Here is an 11,854-nt window from a genome sequence, read left to right on the forward strand (position 1 = left end):
AGGACTCGAGAAGCTCTACATTGTCTGTCTTAGGACTCCTTGCACTTCTTGTTGCTGAAACGAGTTCTTTGTGACCTGTGTCTGTGTGTTGCCGAGGTCATCGTCTCATTCTGCAGATTAAATTTGGGACCGATGGGGCGCCTCCCTGATGGTATTACGTAATAGATGCATCTAAAGTGTCTTAAACTTTTGCACAGTACTTGATAACATTTATAGCATCCTTATTGCTCCTAGATTCAAGCATTCCAGGTGATTCATTACATTACATTTAATTTAGCTGACGCTTTTATCCAAAGCGACTTACAACATACTGATGGTACACCATCGGGAGCAATTTAGGGTTCAGTGTCTTGCTCAAGGACACTTAGGCATGTGGGCAGGAGGAGCTGGGGAGGTGCATGTTTTTGGATGTCGGGAGGAAGCCGGAGCACCCGGAGAGAACCCACGCAAGCACAGGGAGAACATGCAAACTCCACACAGAAAGGCCCAGGGCCGGATTCGAACCCGGAACCTTTTTGCTGTGAGGCGACAATGCTAACCACTGTGCCGCCCTGATTCATTGCAAAAGGTATTTATTTAACACAAATACATGTTCTGTTTGCCCAACAACAGTAATAATTTGAGTAACAAGGTAAAAACCCGGCCAACACAGTGACTGGCAGACCGGCAGGGAATCGTGATCTGTCTATCTTACATGCAGATGGACCGATCAGCACCACAATAAAGACAGCCAACAACAGGAAGAAAGAGGGAGGGGGTAGAGACAGGGAGAGCGCAAGCGGTAATAAGGATGACAATGCGTCCATCTTGACATAGTATCAGACAGTATTACTTGGCCCAGGTTCCTTTAGGTGTGCCTCCTCTATCATTAAAATCCATCATTTCCTCCGACGCCGCTGTTGGCCGCCACTCTCTGCTTTATGGTCGTTTTCCAAGCCATGAGACAATAGTATGGACATCATTAGCTAAGTGGTGGCTGGATGACAAGCGGCGGCGCTGCGATCGATAACGGCAGGCCCCGCCATCCTCCAGCTGAGCAGTGCTTACTCATCAGCCCAGGGCTTGCATGAGCCCTAGCATGGGCCAGAAACTGGGACGAAGCCAGATAAGGGATGTGGAGGTGTCAGGGGCCCGCTGCCTGTGATAACAAATGGCCATGAACAGCCACCTTATCTTCTCACCTTAAAGAGGATATGATGTCTGCTGTCACACAGCTGCCGAATGGCCAGAACCACTCTGACAGTTATGTTATGAGGGTGAGGAAGGGTCAGCCCCTGTTGCTCACATTGTGCGTGTACAGAGTAGTTCACATACATTTACAGGACATTTTGGTGCCCTTGTGTGTAAACAAAATATTTCCAATGTAGTTTTTTTTTTTCAACATTTAAAAGTTGAGTTGCATCAAATACAAATGCTAATCACTAACAGGCAGGTAATGATTTGCGCGTGTTAAAATGCCAGAGGCAAGTTACAATTTAAGAATACATAATCACAACATTGTAAAAGTTGTTCCTAGTCCAAATATTAGGGCTTTGTTTGTTCATGTCTATGTGTGGGGGAGAGGACGTGTCAGCACATGTTCACTGGGGAGATGCCAGAGGCCACCACTGTGGTGGCCAGATGCCCCTGAAGTGGCATCTGAGGAAAACGTCTAGTGACAAGGTGGTGCCCTTCCTGTGTCCTTAACCACAGCTCACAGTAACATTGCACTGCTCACCAAGGACCAAAAAAAGAATGATGGAGGGAGCCATGGGAAGAGAAAGAAATATATTCAGTGACAATCTAAAGGGAAGAAAAAAAGCAGAACACAAGCGATCGATACAGTTTAGGAGAAGTTGGGAAAAGTAAGAAAACTTAAGGCCAAGGGAGAATGTGTCAGAGGCCTCTGGTTGTCTGGGTCTGCGGGCCCCTTTTCCCTTCTCTCTCCTCTCCACTTCTGTCCCTCTCCTTCTTATCTGATGCTCATTAGTTTGTGATTAAAGCTGCCAGCTTTAATTAGAATATGATTGAAGCAGAACGGCTCTCTGCCTCCCACTCTGCACCTCTCTCTCCTCCGTCAGAGTGCTGCAGGTGTATGAAGACACTTCCAATAAAGTACCAGAACTCCAGCGTGTAAGAGACATCACGAGAAATAGACAACCTGTCGGATAACACACCAACTGAACATCATGTTCCGGCAGTGTCGACATGCATTAACCATGAGCATTGAAAAACACATACCTAAAGCAGCTTTATTTTGACGGGGCACAAATCTAAAGAGAGTGACAGCATATAGAAGAGATTATATTTACGCATCAACACCATCTCAATTCCCGCCTCTGTACACAGTTTAAGTGTTTGTACACTGCCAAATACTAAAATCATTTCTGTACCACGTTTCACTAGACACCTAATCATATTATGGCCAATCGTGTGTAAAAAAAATGCAATGAAAAAGCAAATGGCTGAAGTTCGTCACACCCCCTACTGCTTTCAGTTACAATGTTTACTGAAGAGCTTGAGTGGAGGAGAGCTGGGTTTCTGCTCTGTGTTTTTAGTTGTAATATTACACCTGACAGACACGGTTTACAGCTAGTCTTCACAGATAAAACCACAACCTCAAAGTCTCTCAGGTACACAGGAGTTGCTGCTAAATCAGCCTATTTTCCCCTTCCCCAGGGGATTTAATCCCACTGATGTTGCCCTTGGACGTATAACTCCACCACTAAATAAAATGTACTACTTTCCCCTTCCACAGCGGTTAATCGGGAGAGAAAAGTTTGATCATACGCAATGCACTAAATCCAGCACTCCATCTGACTGTACCTTTAAAAAGAATAGATGAACATGGAGGGTTTATCAGCATTTCTGTTTGACTGATGAGCTTCCTTCTGAAGTCACAAGTTGTAATCAGAGTACACACAATTACCGCTGCACCCATCAAAGCCCCCTTTCCCACCGTCGGCAACGGTACTGGCTTTGCTCAATTCTTCTCATTTTCTTTGGTTTTCCATGGGGCAAAAGTTGTGAATAGTACCCGGTACTATTTTAGGTTCCAAGCGAACTGAGCTGATACTAAAAGGTGACTTGAAAACACTGCAGACCGCGGATTGATCAGAGAGAATCGACACAAACGCGGCCTCATTGCGTGTCTGACACCAGACTTCATGTAAAACCCACCGTTGTGAACTAGCCAAGCAGCTATAGCAGCCGCAAGTTTATTTTGCTCACTGAAGTCGCGTTTAAGATGACGTGGCTAAAGAGGCGAAGAATATGTGCCACCGACAGCACCTGCCGTGATTCAGACCAGCAAGCATGTGCAGAGAGTTTTAAGAAACAAGAGCATTTATGACAGACTATCATCTGCATAGAGGGAGCGTTTCAAATGGAACTGGCCCATTTATTCTAAACCAGATGGTTACAAAGCTTTTTTTTTTAAATTGTTATTTATTTGACCATTAAGCTGGCTTTGTACTCAGAGGCCCACACCTCTCTGATATCAGATATAGGAAATCTGTGTCAGAAATTGACAATCCAACATTCACACACACACACTTCATGAAGTGTGACGATTGGTCAGCTGTGCAGTGCTATGAAAGGAGCTACTGCTTCACTCTCTAGCTTCAAATTTTCCGTTATTTCTTCACTGGTTCGTTGTTACGTACGGACAAGTTTTTATATATATATATATATTGCCATTAATCCCATTACAATAGTAGTAATCAATGAACAAATAGACTCCATTGTTGCCCCTCTCCAACTCTTTCCCTCACCTTTGACCCCTCAGCTCTCTTATTCTCCACCCTATCAACTTCATCTGGCCTCCCATTTTCCCCTCCACACAACCGGGCATCGTAGGTGGACTTCCTACAGGAAACCCAGGGGCGCCACCAGGGGAGAATCTCCAGAGAGAAAGTCAAACAATGACACACAGGGATTTGTCCTCCTCACTCCAGCCCAATTTAGGCAATGAGGCATGGGGACTTACGGATGAGATGAGAGTAGGTCAGCACGACAGGTTAGGACAAAAATGAAAACCAAGTGTTGGGCTAGTGTGGGAAATGAGTGCGAGTGCGTGTCTGTATGCGTGTGTGTCCACAGACTACAAACATGCTCCGAGTTATCCTTTAATACTTGTGTAGGTGGATTTCAGTCTGCCTTTGTTTCGGAGGGTGACAGGTTTCCAGAGTTTACAGCCTTTCAATAAATCAAGTACAGTCAGCATAAACACTGACTCATCCAGAAACAATCAAGAGGCTATTATGCCCTTAACATGCATGACAAATCTCTCTTTTAAGGCAAGTTCTCTGCTTAGTCTTCAAAACCTTGGAGAACTTTGTGGGAACTGTATGTAGGTGGTACAAACTTTGTGTGTGCAATTACAGCCGCAGAAGTCTAACCTATTGAACTCTGGGCAGTGGCCTCATTTCATTGGCAGAGGCTCAATCATAACATCTTATCTACGGACATGCTGAGTCATGGAATTCAGCTGTGGCCAATAGCCAAGCAGCAGAGTTACTTATGGCTGTCATTGATTGGTTGATCCCTGAGCACAAAGCTGAAAGGGCACATACCAGGAACACAGCCTGAAGCAGAAACTGGCAGCAGTTAGCTTTACTTTACTCTCACATTTTTGAAGCTGCTTCCCCCCCCCCCCCCCCCAACTGACACCCTACTTTGTTGTGTCACTCGCTCACTTTTCCTCCCAGATCTCCCTTCATGTTGGCTCTCTGCAGCTCTTCAAAATTAGCATAGCCCATTACTCTTGTCCGCTCTGTTGTGTAACTGTATCTGGAATGGCAAAACAGGGCCGCTCACGTCCAGAGGTCACCATTCCTCTGTGGCTCACATCCTGGTCCTTCATCTCCATGGTCACCATCCTTTTTCTTTTTTTGCAGAGAAATATCAAGGCTAGTATCTCCACAGAGCCCTACGGTCACCATTAAAACCATTAGTCATATTCAAAGCCCTTACTTTCCACTAGGGTGAACCATTAATAATGCATTCGTATTGGAAAAGCAATACCATAATATGGTGGGATTGGGATATAGAGCAAAGCAAATGCAGTCTTTGTAACCGACGGATATAATTGAGAATCATTTTCAAAGCTCTTAAGATTAATCATTTGTACGTTAACCCGAATGCACAGGAATACCGGTGATACTTTTTGCTCCCTTAAAACATAAACTAGACACGGCCAACTTTGCTGATTTAGGGTCAGTTCCCTCATGCATGAATCGGTCATTCAGGATACACAGTTAAACCAGCTCCAAAACAGAAAAGGGGGCACACTACAGAGGCCTTTATATCAGCCTGTCCCCATCTGCAAATCTGTAATGAGCAAGGGAGCTGAAACCGTGGGGAGAGAAGAGAACCTCAGTTCAACTGAGGCAGGCACACTTTCTAATGGAAATTCAGATACAATCATCCCAGAATGCACTTCTCCCTGCCTAATAATCAGCCACTAGAACAAGGCAGCCATTGAGAGGAGAGTGACTGTAATCTGGTCCACCAAACTCCAAAGCTGCCTGCTATAATTAGCTCCTTTCTCCATCAAACATAGACTTACACTGGCTCACAAGAAAACCTCTCCCGTAATACAAGAGAGACGAGACCGCGTGAACGACACATTTTCTGATGAGTGGGGAGATTTGACATATGCAGCATATGGAGGCAGCCCACTCTGACAGGTATGGGAGCTGTGAAATCTGCAAATGAGCAGGTGAGAGCTCACCGTTACATTCTGCAGCAGAAATACAAGCTTATGTCAACATGGAAATAATATGGTATGGGACAAGCGTTTTAACCGAGTCCACTATACTTTGTTCTTTATTAGAATAAACTGCCCCCAGTTAGGCTCACTGATTGAAGTCATGTTTCACTCTAAAGGGCCCAAGGAATTTCCAGTTACCTTTCTCATTTGATTACTAATCCAGCGTTAAGAAATCAAGCGATCTGGTGACTTCGATGCGAAATAAGTACTCAATGACCCTCCACTGTTTCTGTTAAAAAGCATGCCAAACCCCGTTTCCATCCGTTCGCATAATACAGAGAGGACAGACTCTCACATCCAGTGTCCTCCTCAAAGGATGTATCCGCATCTCTGGCCTACATCCCGATGAGCGAAGCCTGGCCTTCCTCTAATGTCAGGAACACGTTCAAGCCCAGGGACTCACAACACGATCCGCAACCCGGAGGCAGACAGGCAGGGGTGAGTGGGTATGCTGGTAGCTAGCCGGCTGCCTGGGCAAATGGCACGGCTATTAGAGGAAGAAGAGGCTTCCTGGAGAGGTGTGACTGCACTGCAAAGGGCCCAATCAAGCAGAGAACAGAAGTGCTGACAGCTGCTAATGCATTACCTGAGAGTAAAGAGACTGTCCTCCAAAGGAAAGTGTGTGTGTTTACGTCCTGCTTAGCATGGTCTTTCAAATAAGGTGGAGTAAGATCAAGGAGAGAAAAACTAATCAAAAAGCACTCAGTCAAAGCACAGACAGCAAATGTGGGGTCAACTTATTTCCATGAGAAGGACGTGCAATCCACAACATCACAACATATATCCATTGTTAAATGACAAATTTACGGTTTCAAAAATTCCTTTTTTATGAGGCTGTGACACAGCGGTGCAGACCAACGTCCTGTTTGCAGGCCATATCACAAACCTACGCATTCCCCCAGTTATCTCAATTCCCTGAAATCTTTCGCAGTCAATATAAGATCAATATTTCAGAGGCATGTAGAAGGATCACTTTAAAATAAAAGCACTGAAAGTCCAGTGGAAGGACTCCAACCAAAAGGGAGTGGCTGCCAGGGCAATGACCACTTTGCAGTGTCAGTGAGATTACGCCGTGACACATCGGTGACTAGTTCTGACACAAAACTAGATTAATGGTACTGTTATCATTAGGTCAGCATACATGTACCTTATCTTCCGGCATAAACTGTTAAGACGTTGCCGCATTCAAGGAAAACATCCCCACCTGAGATGTCTTAACTGGTGGAAAATAACTAGGCATACACTTTACATGCTGTCGCAGCAGACGGGAGCCATTTGTGTGACAGGTACAGTGAAATAAAATGGGGAACTTGGTAGTTACCTCCCGCCAATGTTGACTGTGTCACCACAAAGCCCTGCATGTGCAGCTTTGCAAAGTTAGTGGGGCAATAAATAAAGAGGGAAAATAACTCCTCATGAAAAAAACAAGTATTGTGTTTAAGGTTTGATACAGTGTGGCCTCGATATGATGAGGTGTGTGGCTACTGGAACGTGCCACATAGCAGCACAGGTAGTCACACGACTTAAAATATCAAAAAATTAAGAAAAAAAAAAAATCATTGTGAAAAAATTTAAGCAGGAGATGATAATCAATTAACACAACATGCAGACCAGTGATCAATAGTCGAATACAAACACCCGATCCCCTCCATATCAATTTAAAGTCCTTCTTCTTCCTTAAACTCAAGACCTAGTGTTTAGTGTCTCCGGGCCTGACAAGACCAATGCATTCCAGGTGTTGTTGTACAAACAATTTTTTTTTTAAGCTTTGGACAAGATCCATTTTTATATGACCCCCCCCCCCCACCCACCTTTCTCCTCTGCAAACTTCCCATTTAAATAAGCACAGGCTAACCCAGACCTGTCTACGACCAGCTTTGACTTCCACACACCCCGTGCAACATCATCAGGAATGATCATTATTATTACTATTAAGCGCTTGAGATGAAGCCAGCCCTCGGGGGTGGTGGTGGTGGTGGTGGGGGGGAACTGGGGTTGACTCCCAGTTTCTTGTTATTCGCAGCACTTGAATGCAACCCAAGCCGCAAATGTTGGGAGAAGTAAAAGAGGTAAACGCCTTAAAATGTCTTTCAAACACTGTTCAGCTCTTTAAACTGCCCGTTCACATGTATTAGTGGGTGGAAATGAAGAGTATTAAGACCACGTACCATATCATCCCCGTGTCTCTCCAGCTCTCGTCCACTCCTTTCTTCCTCTGTGCTTCTCTGCGACCCACAGCCGGGAAAGACTTTAAAAACCAGACCAAAAAAAAAAAAAAAAAAAAAAAAAAAAAAAAAAAAAAACACTCCCTACGAGCACTCACTGCGATTATTTTCCGCTTTTTTTTTTTTTGGTTTTTTTGTTTCAGTAAACAGCCTGTCTGTCCGTTGCTTCCCACATTAAGTACTCGTTTTCATCAAGTTTTCAGACACGAGAATCGGAGCTGTTTCTCTTTCCCCGTCTGAGAGAAGAAGAAGAAGGAAAAAAAAAAACAAGTAAATTGTGGCGAGGAAAAGAACAAATTGTGGCTCAAACTCCGGTCTTTTTTTCACCACTGCTGGAAACGTCTTGCGAGGAGAAAAGAAGGGGAGGCGTTGGAAAGCCCAGTTTCGGTGTGTTTTCCCTTCTTGCTTCACCACCACGTTGTTTTGACCAATTATTATTTCCTTTGTTGTGTCAAAAATAAAAGAGTCCGCAGGAAACGCGATCGCCAGCTCCGCCGTCATTTACCAAAGCGCTCGCTGCAGCGCACAACAGCTTCGCAAGCAAACCGTGGATTTTCCTTTCTCGTGTTAAGCCCCTGCGCTGGATAAATGTGTGACGTTGTGAATAAGTCTATTTTTTTTTTTTTTCAGCTTCCCAATAATGGCGGACCTTCTCCCGAATCTAGCATCTCCCCTCCTATTCACACACACACACACACACACACACAGAGAGAGAGAGAGAGAGAGAGAAAGAGAGAGAGAGAAAGAGTCTCGCCCAGCGGTTCATGGACACAATTACAACACGCACACTGCTTATAACACCCAACACTACACATTCAACATGGGGACGACCAGATAAAAATAATTATCAAAGGTTTAAAAAAAAAAAAAAAAAAAAAAAAAAAAAAAAGAGCTGCCGTGAACGTTTCAACGATAATACACGAGACAGAAAAGAACAACAACAACAAAATATGTTTTGTTTTTTTTGGTTAACATGAATAAACAACAACAACGGAAATATCGGTGACAATTAAAAAAAAAAGACAAAACATAAGAAAACAAAAAAGTTAGAGGCCCACTGGTAATTTACTCAAATGGGATTAAGTCAAATTTAAAGGGAGTACTTTGCATGTGTATTTCCATTTTTTTTTGTGACTTTAAACGTATACTTTAACTCGTAGCCTCCATTTCAGAGGGAAAAGTTGCTGTTTGTTCCTTGTTGTTTAGTATTTGTTTTGTAACGTTAATTTAGCAGCTTTAGTTACTCTGTAACTGTACTCTGTGGTGGGATGCAACTAAGTAGGCCTACATTTAAACAAGTCCTGTACCTTAGTACAAATCAATGTACTTGTACTTTACTTGACTAGCCTATATCTATTTGATGCAACTTTCGTTCCACTTCCCCACATTTCACAGGTAAATATTGTATAGTTTACTCCACTACATATGTCTGACAGATTTAGTTACTCTTCAAATCTTTTTTTTTTTTACCATTCATGTCCACTGAAAACCACGTAACTCCAGATTTTGTCGTGGATACCGTACATTTCGCTGCTCGTGCATCTGTATGTCTTCTCGAGTAAAAGGAATGCCTCTTTAACTTGTAATGGATTCTCACATTAAGGTGTCACAATGTTTAAGGTGTTTCTTGTACACAAAAACAATATATTTTTTTGTTTTTCTTGGTGAATATGATGTTTGACAGGGATTTTCAGTTCACTCGTCTCAAAAGGCTGTGCAGTTGCTTATATTAGTGTTTGTTGCCTTATAATGATAAACTGCTGATCACAGTTTACTTGTCTTCACGTCATCATGATTGTAATCAGTTGACTTTATTTTGGTCTATTTGCCCTCTTGGCCCCGTGGCTCAGACAACACTTCCTTTCACAACTGATCCCCATTTCCCTGCACAATTATTCATTCCCAAAGAGATTCTAAGATTGTTTTGCATTCAAGCACTCCGACCTAAAACCGCATTGAGCAGCACAGAGGGGAATTTTTCAATACCTTTCATGAGAAAAACAATCTCCTCAAGGTGAGTCCTAATATTATGTGTGCATGGAGACAACCATTTAGTAAAAGAGTAACTGTGGAGAGGTTTGTAACCTATATACTGTGATGATTTCAGCCCCTAGATAATAAATATATATATATAGATTATAAAGTAGCCAGTTCAGCATATTCCACACTGGGGAAATGTCTGAAGTATTGAACAATGTCCTGTACTAACAGCTCAAACAGATGTTCAGTGTCTTTCCCTAAACTTGTCTTGACCCTCTCCTGAAACTCACCCAGTTTCCTAAAACATGCAATTCCAACCTGGTAATCTGAACTCAGTGATATGAAAACAAATACTTAATGAGGCTGTTAAACTTAATTTAGGGGATATTAAAGACTGAAACCCTGTAAACAATAATGACACCAGGCTTGTCTTTTAAGTTACAGTCAAGCTAAATGTTGGTATAGTACTCTAGCTCCTGAGCTGTTGAGGAGCAAAACCAAACCATAAGAAATAATCATTTGTAAATATGGAAGTTCTATTATTTCTTACATGAGATGTCAAGTTGTAATGTATAAACCGCACTATCTGTGCTTTGACAATGTGAAATGTGTCCATTAAATACACAGAGAGGCAGGGTTCAAGGTGCAGTGTCCTCCGTTTGAACATGTCCGCACGCTTCTGTCCAATCACATCAGTCACAGTGTCCTCAGCAATATTTGCATGACCTCAATCACATAGAGCAAGATTAGCATGGGGTCAAAGTTTCTGTTGAATAATCTGCCTCTGTTTTACATCCTTTTTCTACCTCTGTTTCTTCAACATGGACCGGGATCTATCGCAAAACTTGTTTTTCCTTCAGCTGTTAAGTTATGACACACAGTGCTATTTATGCCATTTAATGGTTTCATAAACATAACCACATTAGCTGTGCACACCAGGAACAAAACACAGCTGAGAGCTACATGGAAGACGATCGCCACACTTTTAGTTTACTCACTGGTTGGTTTGCCCTTTGATTTGATTTTTTTTTTTTTCTTCACTATCCCACCTCAAACCTCTCCGCATTTCCAGCTGAAATATTTCTGGGTCCCGAGGGCAAGCGCATTCCTCCGCTCACAGTTGTGCAATCCCTGACAATCACAGTCCCCCCTTTATCCCCCCCCCTCTGACTCCCTAAACGCCCAGAACGCTCAGAGGCAGGCTGTCCAAGCTGTCTGGGCAATGTTCTGCGGTGAACTGCCCAGCCAGACCAGTAAACACACTCTGAGCCCTGACTCTGCAGAAAACAACTGCAAATAATGTAACCTCAGCAGGCTGAAAATATACATTTCTGCATTTTTATTCTGTAATGAAAATAATTCTGAGGCGTGTGACAAATGTGGTGCACATAACCCCACACAATAAAATACGATTATTAAGATGTAGCTAAAATACTGATTAAAAAGTTTAAGAAACAGAGATGGCACACTTTTCTACATTTTGGTACGGTAAAAAAAATATTCCGGTTTGATACTTGGATGGACAATGTTGTAAAAAAAAAAAAAAAAAAAAAATTAAATAAAACTATTAATTTGCTCAACACTGTTTATGGTAAATCCTATTCAGTGGCACATTTTTATTTTTTTTAAATTGTTTTTTTATGTTTGATAACTTTATCTGTCGTCGTTGTTTGGTTAAATTCACACAAAGAAACAGAACCTGAAGAAAACACCGAAAAACAAAACAAACAAAAAAAAAAAATGCAGAAAATAACCGTAAGTGCCCCTCGTGATCCAAACCACGGCCCAACCGGACGAGTCGCGGAGGGAACGCTGGTTCTTGTAGTTCCGCGTTCCGTTCTTTAAGTTCTAGCACGGGGCAACGAAAACTACATTCCCCATCATGCAACGTAATTCG

At 42.8% G+C, this 11,854-nt stretch overlaps 1 protein-coding gene across 1 annotated transcript in view; it reads right to left on the minus strand.

Annotated features, from left to right (window-relative positions):
- Positions 1-8,693, minus strand: part of arhgap35a (Rho GTPase activating protein 35a) — a 62,701-nt gene extending 54,008 nt beyond the window's left edge. Inside the window, exon 1 of the mRNA XM_069148123.1 lies at positions 7,921-8,693. The gene's annotated coding sequence lies outside the window, so the exon portion shown is untranslated. The remainder of the gene's footprint in view (positions 1-7,920) is intronic.
- Between the last annotated feature and the right edge of the window lie 3,161 nt (positions 8,694-11,854).

Source organism: Embiotoca jacksoni, unplaced genomic scaffold (assembly GCF_022577435.1).
Source record: "Embiotoca jacksoni isolate LCO1_2020_lvr unplaced genomic scaffold, fEmbJac1.0.p SCAF_14, whole genome shotgun sequence".
Classification (NCBI taxonomy): Eukaryota; Metazoa; Chordata; class Actinopteri; family Embiotocidae; genus Embiotoca; species Embiotoca jacksoni.